Source organism: Bison bison, unplaced genomic scaffold (genome assembly GCF_000754665.1).
Source record: "Bison bison bison isolate TAMUID 2011002044 unplaced genomic scaffold, Bison_UMD1.0 scf7180017864487, whole genome shotgun sequence".
Taxonomy (NCBI): domain Eukaryota; kingdom Metazoa; phylum Chordata; class Mammalia; order Artiodactyla; family Bovidae; genus Bison; species Bison bison.
Window position 1 is genome coordinate 9,561,993 of NW_011495047.1, and position 13,816 is coordinate 9,575,808.

The following is a 13,816-nucleotide window of genomic DNA, read 5'->3' on the forward strand; positions in this document are numbered from 1 at the left end:
TGAGGAGATGGGTGCGGGGGGAGGAAGGAAAGACTGTGGGGGACCAGGGGTCCAGAAAGTGAACATGAGGGGGCTGGTTCCCTGCAGAGATGGGGCTAGCAGAGGACGTGGGGGGCAAGAAAGGAGGTCTGAGAGTCTCTGGTTCTCTAATTCTTTGCAGAAGGTGCTGGAAGGTCCATGAGCAGATAGGGAGACTGAGGCACTGAGAGGCTGAGCTGCCTGGTGATGGCCACTCAAATTAGTGAGGGTTGTGGGGAGCCAGGATCTGATCCAAAACCAGGGCTGGTCTTCCTCTTCTTCCTACCCGCCCCCCTACCGGCATTCCCCTCCTTCCTTTCCACCTATCTTCTTCCCCCACCCGCCAAGTGATAAATGCTATAAAGATATACTAACAGCCATCCTGGCCAGGGAAGATTTACAGTCCATCCGGGCGAGGAGATGAGACCAGTCAGAGGAGGCTGAAAGCAGCTGGACAGGGGACAGCTTGCTGTTAGGATGAGCAGTGCCGATGCCGAGTCCTGAAGGGGTTCAGGGTCAGTTCAGAGAGGCCGGTGTGGGCTGGAGCAGCAGCTAAAGGCTCTGCTCTAACACAAACAGATGGCAAAGAATTCTCCCCTACAAGTCTGCACATTATCACTCTGCTCCACGGCAGAGCCTTAATAAGATCCGGCCGTCGCTCCTTCCTGCTTTCTCAGCGGCACCCAAACCGATGGTGACCGTCACAATGATACCAATCATGGTGGCATGGCTCCTGGGCATTTGCGTATCGTTTTAGTTATAGGGAGCTTTCACATCCCTCCTCGCCTTAAATCCTCAAGACAGCCCTTTAAAGTGGGGCAGGGTGGGTGAGTGAGATTCAGAGGGGTTAAGTAACTTGTCCATAGTCACCCAGGTGATAAATGATGGATCTGGAAGTTGAACCCAGGACTCTAACATCCATGCTCACATACATGTGATTTCTGGCAGGGGGGCAACCAGGAACACACTTCGGTCCAGCCAGCTGCTGCTCACCACGCCCCCCTGCCCAACTTGTGGCAGCTTCGATCTTGCTGGAATTCCTGATGGAGAGGATAGTGGCCTGCCCAGACAGATTAGCTGTGTCAGCCCAGAGAGTCGAGGGTGATGGATGTCCTGGGAGACTGCCCTCATGGGCAGTCCAGACTCACACCAGCAAATCAGGAATTACTCCAGATGGGAAAGAAGTAAATGCTGAACTTTTCTGGTGGTCCAGTGGTTAAGACCCTGAGCTTCCAATGCAGGGGATGCAGGTTCAATCCCTAGTCAGGGAACTAAGATCCCACACACCACGTGGTGCAGCCAAAAGAAAAAAGAAAGAAATAGTAAGGACTTAATAATTGGTAGACATTGTTAGTTAAGTGATGCATTGTGTGGTCCTGAACTGGGGGGTGGCATATGGCAGGGTGGGCCAAAGGTGTGAGAGAATCTCTTCTGATACCTGGCAGCACCATCCCAAGGCCTCCTTCCACCACTTCCTTATCCATTTCCTAATAGCTTCCCCCATTTGTAATCCCCTTACCGTTATACTCCCCTGGTAGCTCAGACGGTAAAGCGTCTGCCTACAATGTGGGAGACCTAGGTTCAATCCCTGGGTTGGGAAGATCTCCTGGAGAAGAAAATGGCAACCCACTCCAGTATTCTTGCCTGGAAAGTCCCATGGACAGAGGAACCTGGTGGGCTCCTGGGATCTTGTCCATGGGGTTGCAAATGGTCGGACACGACTGAGCAACTTCACTTTCCCTTTCCCATTATACTCTTCAGAGTCTGCCACTTCTTGCACTCATTTCTCCATTACTCATCCATCCATCCAGTCAACAAACATTTACCAAGCATGTGCTGGGATATAGAGATGTTGGCCCCAGTATCCCTGTTTTCAAGGAGCTCATCAGCTATTAGAGAAATGGGGAGGCATATGGCAAAGAATAATGAGCAGAAGCCCGAGGGGGAGCTTCCAACTGGGCACGCACATACTCCAAGGAAGGGAAGGCAGATGTCATCCCCACTCAAGAGGTGAGCAAGATGAGGCTCAGAGAACTCAAGTGAAGAGCCCAAGGTGGTGGCTGGTGTGAGAACCAAAACCTGGCCACCTGACAAGCTATTTGCCATTTCTGTCCCACCCTATTTCCTTCCCATTCCGCCTTTCCTAAGACCATCTAATCTCTTCAATCTTGGCCTCTGTTCATCTATCCACCCAAGGGTGTGGGTTAAAATAATAAGCCCATACACTGGCCCACTGGGATGGACACTGGTCACAGCAATGGAGCAGGGTCCTGAGGCCCCCTGCTGGGCTGGGTGCTAATGTTTAGCTGTTGAATCTTGGGGAAGTCCAATAAATTTCAGGGCAATGGCTAGGCTGGTAGGGAATTGGGCTGGGGCAGTGATGATTTACTAACTGGTATGGAAATGTTAACCACCAGGACAGGCACACCAGTATATACCACCCAACTCTCAGCGTTATGTCCATCCAGCTGTGCACCCATCAATTATCCCATTCTCATTCCACCTCATAAACCCATTCCATCTCAGTCCCACCCACTGGGTACAGACTCGAGCACTTGTATGGGAGCATCTATGAAGTAGAAGAACTTCCTTCTCTCTAGGAGCTGACACCTGAGTTGGGGAGCCAGGATGTGTGGGTATGTGTTAGTCAACTAGTCGTGTCTGACTCTTTGCAACCCCAAAGACTGTAGCCCACCAGGCTCCTCTCTGTCCATGGGATTTCCCAGGCAAGAATGCTGGAGTGGGTTGCCATGCCCTTCTCCAGGGGATCTTCCCGACTCAGGGATCGAACTTGGGTCTCCTGCACTGCAGGTGGATTCTTTACCATCTGAGCCATCTGGGAAGCCTGGGGAGGCAGGCTAGACCCACTCAGATGCTCAGCAACAGCCCAAGAGGTGTCTTGGGGCAGCCCAGGATGAGTTGCCCAGCGCCTGGTACATGCCGAAATGGCTCAGAGCAGACGAAGAACATCTGTGTAGAAGAGGCTAGGGAGGCTGTTACAGCATGAGCTGGAGCTTTCGGTAAATGCGGATAACTCCCCCAGCTTCTTCTTGGCTCAGCCTCTTGGGGACATCTCATGCTCTGTTCTCCACCCGCAATGTCCACGTCTGGATACTGGTTTGCTGTGAGTCTGCCCTCACTCTGCCTCAGAAACTGGAGAGTGGGGACCAAGATGTGACTTGCTCTCTCCAGCAGGTACGTTACCTCCTGCGGGGAAGGAGCCAGTTTGTGCTTGGATAACCAGCTAGCCCTCCCCCCGTACCTCCCTTTTCTCCCCTTCTCTTTCCTTCCCGGAGCTGTCAGTTTAACGGACAGGTGTTTAATTCCAGCCTGTCAGGTGCCTGGAAATGCCAGCATCACTGCACATCAGTTCGTGGAGCTTGCTCTTACAAGAACAGTGAGAAGTTGAACTCTGCTGTCTGTAGCTCGGCCCTCTGTGTCTTGTCTCCATCTCATCGGGCAAATGTAGTTGCACCTTGCTTACTGGCATTTTCCTCTGGGGCAGATGGGCTCAGAGAGCCTGGCAAAAGAGGCCAAAAGCTTTTCCAAGTGCCTCCAGTGGAGAATGAGTTCCCAAGCCCTAGGTGTCATCAATTACATCCCTGGCACGCGCTGGGCCTGCTTTTTAACTATTAAAATCATGTAATAGCTAAAGCACACTGCTCCTGCAGCCGCGGGGCAGAGAGGCAGCTGTCAGCTGTGCTAGCCAGCATATAAGCTGCTTCTCTCCTCTGTACCTGCGCTACTCAGGCATGAGTCAGGAACAACATAAACCCAGGAAATACATGGAGGCAGCCCCAGGAGTCTGTCCAGAAGCTTAGACATGGGTGTCAGTGCGTAATCTGGGATTCACTGTGTCATGCTACCCCCAGCAAGACTTGCCATGCAGCTCATCTATCAGTCTTCGGGAAAGTCTCCATGCTGGGGGCTAGAGACAGATCAGAGGTCAGAAAGGAGAACCTGTCTTTGATGGTTAGGGATGAAGCTTAAGGAACTGGGTCAGAACTGGGCACCTCTGGGACATGTTAACTGTGGCCAGAGGACAGAGCTGGACAGCCCAGCTCAGGTGATGAAAGCACCTGAATGGCGTCCTGGAGGGTTGTTGGGCTAACCCTGGCACACAGCTTCTCCTCTTCTATTCCTTCCCACACATATCCACTCCCTTCCTCGCTTATCTATTTCTTTCTGCTTTCACACCTCCTACCTGTCCCCCCACCAGACCTCCACCCACCCACATACACCAACGAGGCATCACGGTTCCTAACGAAACGGAACCACTGCCAGATGAAATATATTACTATTAAATACTTAATTCTTCTAGTGAGCAGAGAGCAGGCAGTATGAATACGATTATTAAAGAAAATTACTTTGGCTGATCAGATATTTCTGCATACTAATTTCTGACCCCTCTTCCCTCACTCCCGCTTCACGTCCCTCAGAGACCAGGACAGATAAAATTCCATCACAAATAGCTGATTACCGAGGCCTGCATTAAAAATCACATTTCCCCCTGCCTCTCTCTCTCTCCTGTGCCTTCTCTAGGCTGATGTCCCTGCTGGAGAAGGGGTCTCCCTAGACAACAGCAGCCACTGGACAACACATAGGGAGACCCCAGTTCCTCCTTCTCTTCTTCTCTTCATCTCCATTTCCTCCAATGTCAGCAGATCTACTAATCCAACCAGTTCCCTAAATGGGCAGAAGATCCTGTAAGCCCGAGAGACCCTGCTCTTAGCGTCTTAAACATCTTATCACAGCCTCAAGCTCCAGGGTTCTGTGCTTCAGGACATAGAGGGGCCATCCACCAACCAAAATGGCTGACTTTACGCTGAGTGGGGACCTCCAGCTCTCAGGAACAGGAAGCGTGTTCAGAGGCCCCACCCCAAAGGGTAGGGACTTCCTAACTTCAGAGCTTTCTGATTGGCTGAGCTTTAGGTTTCTTTGTAAACATCTGAGGAATACAGAGTGAAGGAATTCATTCATTCACCACTGAAGTCAGCATTCTTTGATATGTGTATAAAACATGTGTATGTATCTCCAATGTCTGACTCAAAATCACACTTGAACCTTCAATACCTTGGTTTTCTCATCTGCAGAATGGGGGTAATAGCAATACCTACTTCGTATGGTTGTTGTGAAGATTAACAGAAAGCACTTAGAACACCATCTGGCACTTAATACGTACCATCTAAGGGTTACACCCAACCCATTCATGAATGACTCATACCATGATTCCCTCATCAAGAGGAGTTTCTCCAGGCTTCTTTCCTAGACTCTCACTTGGCTTAACTAGGTTCTCAGTGCCTCCCAGATCCCCTTCGCAAGGATCCCTCAACCCCACACTGAGCACTGGCACCAGAGCAATTATCAGGGTTCTGGCAATCAGGGGCGGTGAGGGGAGCATGCTAAAAATATACCCATTCCCCACAATCCCATAAGCCTTCAATTTACCTGCTTTTATAAAAAGATGCTTCCTTAGGTGTCACCCGTGGAAGATATAATTACAGCTTGGGAATGTTAATTCCTCTGCTCCTGATACGTGGATCACTGCTCTGCAGGGCTCCTGCCCTCCCCAGAGCCTTGGGTGGGGGCGGGGGAGATGGGCAGGCGGCCTGGAGAGAATCAGGTAATGCCAGGCCTGGAGAGCTGCAGGGATGTGGCCATAAACCAGAGCACCTTGGCGGGACCTAGGGTGATGGATGAGGATTGCAGGGGGTGTCTTCTCATCCCAGGTTATCCTCAGGAAGCCCCTGGGGAGCTTGGGCAGGTGGGGGAGGACACCCTGGACAGAGCCCCTGCCAGCCTTGTGAGGAAGAGGGAATCCTGCTCCATCGCCCTCCACCCAACCCTCTCTTCAGCCCTTTCTCAACACAACAGCCAGAGGGATTGCCATAAAACCTGAGAACTAGTCCCTTGTCTCACTCAGAATCATCACAGTGGCCTCTAGCTCCGACCCTCCCCTTCCCCACTGTATTTTCCCCCCAGCACTCCGCAGCACCCACTCTTGTACGTATTGGCCTTCTTTGTTTTGTTGTAGTGCAGATCCTTCACTGAGATATACATTCCACGAGGACAAGGATTGCTGTTTTCTTCACTGTTTTGTTCCCAAGGCTCAGGACAGCACCAGGCACACATAGGTGCTCATTGAGAGTTTGTGGATGAAGGTGACTCTTCAGAAAGGATTTCCAAGCAGGAGGAAGCATGAGGGCAAAGCACAAAGGCACAGGAGGGACCCATGCATTTGGCAAGCATGAGTGTTTCTCCACGTTTGGTGCACAAGCATGAATGCTTATGGAAAAGAGGAAGCAATGACAGCAAAGCTGGCATGGCCTCTGTCTGTCTGGAGCTGGCAAGTAGGAGAGTGGCAACATGGGGAGATCTGGGTTTCTGGGGACTTCCCTGGTGGTCTGGCAGTTAAGAATCTGCCTTCCAGTGCAGAGAACTCAGGTTCCATCCCTGTTTGGGGAACTAAGATCCCAGATGCTGCGGGGCAACGAAGCCTTGGGGCCATAACTACTGAGCCCACACGCTCTGCAGCCCAAGTGCCACAACTAGAGACCATGTGCTGCAACAAAGACCCAGCACAACCAAAAAAAAAAAAAAAGATTTGTGTTTCTGGAAGATCTTGGGTGCTGGTGGAGAGTGGATTACAGCTGAGCAAGACTGGAGGCAAGAAGACCAGGAAGGAAGCTGCTTAGATTTGCAGGAGGGAGAGGATGAGGTCCCTGGCCCAAAGCAGGGTGGTGTGGATGGGGGTGAGTTTCTAAGAGATGCATAGGGGTCTGGAGTGAAAAGTAAGGTGGCAGGCTTCCTCCCGCCTCTCCAAAGCAGGTCTTCCTGGTCCCCCACCCTAGCCAGACTGTCCCCAGCTCCGCCCCTGGGAGATCCCTCCCTTGCCATCTGGCTTCGATCTAAATTCTGTTCAGCTTGCAAAGCTCAACCCGATGGCTTCCTCTGGCCCCGAGCCCTCTGTGTCACACCGATGTTCTCTGAATGAATGTCTGGTGCTCCTCATTGACCACGCGGATCATTGCCTGTCCACAATGACATGGACATATTTCAAGAAAACTTTCCTTGCGAATTTCTTGAGGGTAGGGATTGTGGCTTTTCTACTGAGAGCCTGACAGAATTACACAGTGATTTAGAGCCTGGGACTTTTGCCTCTGGCTGTCTTGGGCTTAAATCCTGAGTTTCCCACTTAGAAGCTAATTGACTTTAGGTAAAGTAACTTCCCCATTTGTAAAATGAGAATAAAAATATTATCCCCTCACAGGATTGTTCTGAGGACGAACTGAATTAAAACATGTAAGAGGGATGAGCACCTTTACACACTCCCACAACACCTATACGTCTCCTGTGTTGCACGTCACACCCCTACAAATATTTAGCGGAGTGCATCACGATGGTGACTGATGCTCTGTCCTCCCCACTGGACTGTAAGCACCTTGAGGGCGGGAGCGAGCAGAGCCCAGCACAATCTCTTGACACATCATTACTGTCAGATAAGTACATGCTGAATGAATGGATGGTTATAGTATTAAACAGGTAACATTGAATTCGACTGAAACTAAGATGCCAAACAAGAGAGATGCCTAGGGACGTCTCTTGTGGTCCAGTGGCTAAGACTCCGTGCTCCCAGTGTGGGGGGCCCCGGTTCGATCCTTGACTGGGGATCTGGATCCCACACGCCACAACTAAGATCTGATGCAGCTAAAGAAATTGATTTTTTAAGAGAGAAACCTAATCTAGCCAAATTGAGCCTGGTTCTTCCCAGGAATTCTGGTGTCCTGGGGGAGCATCCCTGAAAGGATTTCTTTCATCACACCCTTGCTGAGGGGTCCAAGCCATGACCCCTCAGCTGGGCCTGGCCTAGGGCAGGGTGGGTGAGTCTGGAGGGAAGTCCTGGGCTGTCTGGCCCCCACCCTGCCTCAGAACGGAGGATTCTGGGATCAGAGGCAGGGGCGGGGCTCAGCCTGCCGGACCCTCTGGGGAGCTGGCAGGCCCCGAGCCTCTGTGGAGCACTCGTCCCAAGGCTGTATATACACAGGGCCGGGAATGTTTATTTTTCCTTATTGACTTTCTCCAAATAAACCCCTGGCCAGCAGAAAGGGGCTCCCAGCAGCAGCTGTTTACCCAGTGTTTGTGATAAAGAGGCTTCTCCATAGCAACAGGTGGCAATGTGCAGCTCTCAGAACAGGGCCTTGCAATGGGGCTGTGTTTACTCAAAGGGGAAGAGCAAGGGGAGGAGGGAGGAAGGGAGGGTGGGAGGCAGGCAGGAAGGAAGACAGGAAGGAAGGGAAACCAGGAGACTGAGGCTGGGAAGTGAACCAAGGGGACACCCGGGAGGAAGCCCCAGGAGGAGTGTGGTTTCTGTCCTCAGCAAGGCTTCCGCTGTGAGTTCCTGGTGGGCCCGGAGAAGGGAATTCCATCCAGTGACGTGCAGGGAAGCATGTGCCCGGCAGGTGTGGGGTAGCTTTGAGCACCGGACCCAGGAGACACCCAACACAGGCTTGTGTGACCTGGTCAAAGTGTGAGCCTCAGTAATTGTGTATTTAAGTTACCGTGTGTGTGTGTGTGTGTGTGTGTGTGTACACGTGTCCTTTCATACTGGGAGGGGAGGGCAGACTCGTTTCCTAAGGCTGCCATGTTACCACGGAGTTGGTGGCTTAGAACAAGGGGAACTGATTCTCTCAGAGTTCAGGAGACCAGAGGCCTGAGATCAAGGCTGAGGTGAGCTTGGTTCTGTGTGGAAGTTCAGAGGGAGCGTCTGCTGCACGCTGTGCTCCCCGCTTCTCAGAATGGCCAGCCGCCCTTCATGTTCCTTGACTGCGGGGGCATCACTCCAGGCTCTGCTCCCACTGTCGCGGGGGTGTTCTCCCCCCGTGTCTCTGCATCTGAGGCTGCGTTCCCATCTTCTTATAAGGACACCAAACATTCGATTAAGGGCACCCCCCGATCCAGTGTGACCTTACCTTGACCAATCTGCAAAGACCCTATTTTCAAATAAAATAATATTCACAGGTACGAGAGGTCTGGACTTGAATACATCTTTTGGGGCACATAACTGTAGGATGGGGTGGTTGTCAGTAAAGCTTGGGTGATAAACCCACATGCGACCCTTTGAAAGCAGGCAGCTCCCTCATGCACTCCCCATCCCTCCCCTGCACAAGGTGGGGGGTGTCTGGGGAGGGGGGAAGGGAGCTTTCTCACCTGGGTGGAGCCCTCAGATGGCGAGAGCAGGAGACGTGAGGCATCAGTGTGGTGCTGGGTCCAGTCCCCATCCCAGTTGTGTGACTTTGGACAAGTTGCTTCTTCCCCCAGTGCCTCCGTTTCCTCATCTGTCCAACAGCACCCACCCCACAGGGCTGGGGGAATCAGAAGGCTGTTGGCACAATGCCTGGCACGCAGCAGGCACGACTTGAAGCTGGGCCATCTTTCTTATTTTCCCAAGAGGCCTTGACTTTTCCATGAGGAGCACATGGAAACCGGCTTGGGACCATCACCTCCCCTGGATGGTATCTCCTCCTGCAGACAGTGGCCTCTGTCCCAAAGCTGGCACAGTGACCCCAGCACCCGGGGGGATGTGATTGAATGTGGGCACACCTGATGGAGTCAGTCCCAGAGACCCGGTGTGCGGTGGGCATGGGGGAGAGGGTATCAGCAGGGATCTTCCAGGGAGACACCACGCACATCACTGGAGCACGCAGACACACACCTGCACCCCTCTGCTCCCTAAGCATCTGTGCAAAGAAGACCCAGACCAGTACCTGAGCCCATACAATCACCTACTCCGTGGTGTGCAGGGAGTCAGTGACCAGGCTGAAAGCCTACACACACACACACACACACCCACCCACCCCTCACAGCCTTCCTCCCACGGACAGGCTCAGCCACAGGAAGCCCATCTCCAGTCCCATAGGTTTGACAAGTCCACACAGCTCATGGAAATCCACAACTATTTGTTCACACACACATATTTCTTGAACAACTACCATGCTTCAGGCACTGTCCTAGTCACTAGAGAGGTGGCAGGAGACAAAACCTGGAGAGTCCACTCTGCTGCTGTTGCTAAGTCGCTTCAGTCGTGTCCAACTCTGTGCGACCTCAGACGGCAGCCCGCCAGGCTCCGCCATCCCTGGGATTCTCCAGGCAAGAACACCGGAGTGGGTTGCCATTTCCTTCTCCAATGCATGAAAGTGAAAGGTGAAAGTGAAGTCGCTCAGTCGTGTCTGACTCTTAGCGACCCCATGGACTGCAGCCTTCCAGGCTCCTCCATCCATGGGATTTTCCAAGCAAGAGTACTGGAGTGGGATGCCATTGACTTCTCCGGAGTCCACTCTAGACAGTAAGAAAAATGAATAAGGAACTTACTTCGTGCGTAAGAAGGAATTTAGTGCCATGGACAGACCTGAAGGCGGAACAGGAGGGAGAGAGGGGCCCAACCTTAAGTGGGTCCTCTGCCTTCCCAGGGTGCCCTTGCCCCGGCCCCCCCCAGTGCCAGGGCGTAAGGAGAGCCCCACGGGCCCCAGTGGAGAGGCCCAGGGACCGTCAGACGCGTCGGGGGGGCTATGGCATCCCCTCCCTTGGGGCTGGGCTGCGCTTCCTGAGCTCCGCTGCTCTCTAACTGCAGCGTGTCATCCTCCTGTTACTATTCTGATCCTCATTACAGGGACCTGTCCTCACGCTCAAGCACAACAACCACGCAGCCTGTTACACAGCTCCGCGGGGAGACAGGGCATTTTTCTGGAGCTGCCGGGGAGAACAGTCAGAGCAGCCCGGGGAGGAAGAGTTGATGCCTTCTGGAGTTTCTCGCGGGGGATGCAGTCCCTTCTGGATGTCAACTCTTTCTCTCCTCTGTCCTCCCAGCTCCTATTATCATCCTTACCGTCGAGCATGCAGCTAATTGTTTACTGCAGGCTGCTGCCTGCCACCAGCTGAGCCAGGAGGATCTCAGAGCCCGGCCGGCCCTTCACTCCCTTTATCTTTGTAGCTGGGCACACGTGGCAGTGCTGCGCACACAGTTGGTGCCCCATAGATGCAAGACAGGAGAGGAACCAAAACAAATGTGGGATTTGATTGGAGGAGAAGCGTAGCTTGCTGCCTTAGGCCCCCGGTGAGGTAACAGGACACAGGAAGGATGAGAGGCAAGGGCCTTCCCCCTTCCAGCCTCCAAGGAGCTGCACTCCACCAGAATCATAGTCCTTGAACTTCCGTGTCAGTGATTCCTTCGTGCTGAATGTGACCCCCTCCTTCCCGAGTTCTCGTTTACAACACAAGCATCCTCCCTGGGAAAATTAGTGTATTTCATGACCAGACTGTGATGTTGAATGACCTTGGGCAGGTCCTTGAACTTCTCTGGGCTTCAGTGTGCTGTTCTGTAAAATGGGGCTATTTCTCATGCTTTTTGCAAGGTTGTCGTACTGATTAAACGAGTAACTCTCGAAAGCACTCATCAACGTGCCTGAGACACAGTGACTGCTCAGTGACTGGGTGAGCATATGAATCTGGGGTATCGCTCCGCCAGGACGCATCGCTGGGGTTGGGGGGAGGAAGAAGAATTTTGCTGGATGGATCATTTTCCCCAGGGCTGGCCATACTTGGTATTGCCCCAGAGACTGGGGCAAGAGAGGGGACCCGAGGGACTCAGAATCTCAGGCAGCTGGGTGGGCTTGGGCCCCTGGGAGCAGAGCCCTGGGGAGGCAAGGGACAGGGCCAGTGTTGGGGTCCTGGTCTGGGGAGAGGGGTGCCTGGGAGAGAGAAGTGGGAAGGTGAGGGACAGGGGACCAGCAGGTTGACTCCCAGCCCCAAGTGATGAGCACAGGGGAGACAGCTAGAGAACAGAGCCCTCAGAAAGTTTCCAGCACATTCCTGCTAAAATTAGCCTCGTCTTGCATACGCAACTCTATATTTAAACCCGTGGCCTGTCAGAGCCGCTGCGCCGCTGGCACATGCCAGCGGGCTTGGGGCCCAGCACAGAAGCAGGGGTGCGGGCAGCAGCCCTGGGCACGGCCGAGGCATCCAGGGGCAAGACCACCAAGCGCCCCCACCTGCTGGTGCAGGGTTGCAGGGGGCGCAGGAGCGTGCGGCGCGCGTGTGTTCCTCCCAAGCAGTGTGCCAGGCCTCCAGCCTCTTGTCCTGGCCTCAGGGGACAGACTGCAGCAGGACAGACAGACAGAAATAGTCCCAGACGCCGGCACATGCAGAAGGGATGGAGGCAGGCCGGTGGGCAGAATTCTATGGGAGGAAAAAAGGAGAAAGGAGCCCATGAGGGAAGGATGGCGGTGGGGGCAGAATGACTGAGGGAGGGACATCAGCTTGACATCCAGGCGGCATGTCCAAGGGACCGAGGAGCAGGCTCACAATGGGAGCTCGGCCCTCTCTGACCACTGAGCCCCCGACTCTGAGGATGAGGAGAACCCACCTGTCCCCTCCTTTCCCCACAGCCGCCCAGCCTTCTCCAGGGAGAGCGCTGGCTGATAAGAATCCGTTTTTACCTGAGGCCTGGAACATTAACTTTGACACTGAAAAGGGGATATTTTATTACCCAGGAATATTTCTGCATCTCTTCAGAGATCTTCTCGCTCAACCCCCACCCTCAGCAGCAAGCCTTTTTAGACAATTAAAGCTGACTCTCCAGTTAGACCTTCTGATGGGGCCACTCCGGGCCCCACAAGGCTAAGTGTCATATGGGTAAGTGTCTCCCTTATCCTGTGAGGCTGACCTCTCAGCCTTGCCCTACAGTTGTGTGTGGATGTGTGTGTGTGTGTGTGTGCATGTGTGTGCACAGGCCTGGGGCAGGAGTAGGTGACCCTGATGCTCTCTCACCAGACGTTCCTGCAGGCCCTGTCTCCCCAGATTGTAGACCTCCAAGGGGCCCGCCTCTGGAAGCAATCAGTCCCCTCTTAGGCTACAGATGGGACAACTGAGTCTGTGAGAATGCCCAGGGTCACTTAGGGAGCTCACAGATGACCTTTCCACGCATCCTTTGTCTTCTGTTGCGCTAAGTCCCTGTCATTCTTAGTGCATGGCTGGCCCAGACGTCACTTCCTCTCTGAGATCCAGCTCTGGCTTTCCAGGTAGGGTGACCGATGGGCCAGTTTTCCTGTGACTGTCCTGGTTTCAGCACAGAATGTTCCACAACCAAGCCAGGAAGGTTGGTCACGCTATTTCCAGGTCAGGATGATTCTGCCTCTTTCTGTGCTCCCAGAATATCCAAGGATAACAGTTAATATTTATTGACCCACTCCCCCATTGTCCTAAGCACTCAATAGGGATTCCCTGGTTTTACCCTCATAATAACACTAAAGTAAATACAATTATCCCCATTTGGCGGATGAAAAGAGGAAGGCAGAGAGAGGTGAAAAGGCAAGCCCAGCTGAGAGGGGCAGAGCCAGGATTGAACCATTCGGACTCTAGCTCCAGAGGCAGGGCTCTTAGCCACTGGGCTATCAGGCCCTCTCTTGAGGGTTCCTCTTGTGGTTGGTGGTCCAGCGGTTAAGGATCTGCCTTGCAATGCTGGGGATGTGAGTTTGATCCCTGGTTGGGGAACTAAGATCCTAGATGCTTCAGAGCAAATAAGCCCACACGCCACAACGAAAGATCCCCCAATGAAGATCCTGTGTGCTGCAACGAAGACCCAACAGCTAAGCCTAACACAGCCAAATGAATAAAGAACTTATTCTTTTTTTTTTTTTTTAAAGAGACTGTCTCCTTGCTCAACCAAACTCTTGGCAGAACAAAACTGAAGTCTCCTTAACCCTGCGTGGTGCTGGGCACATGATAGGCAACCAATCGACACTGT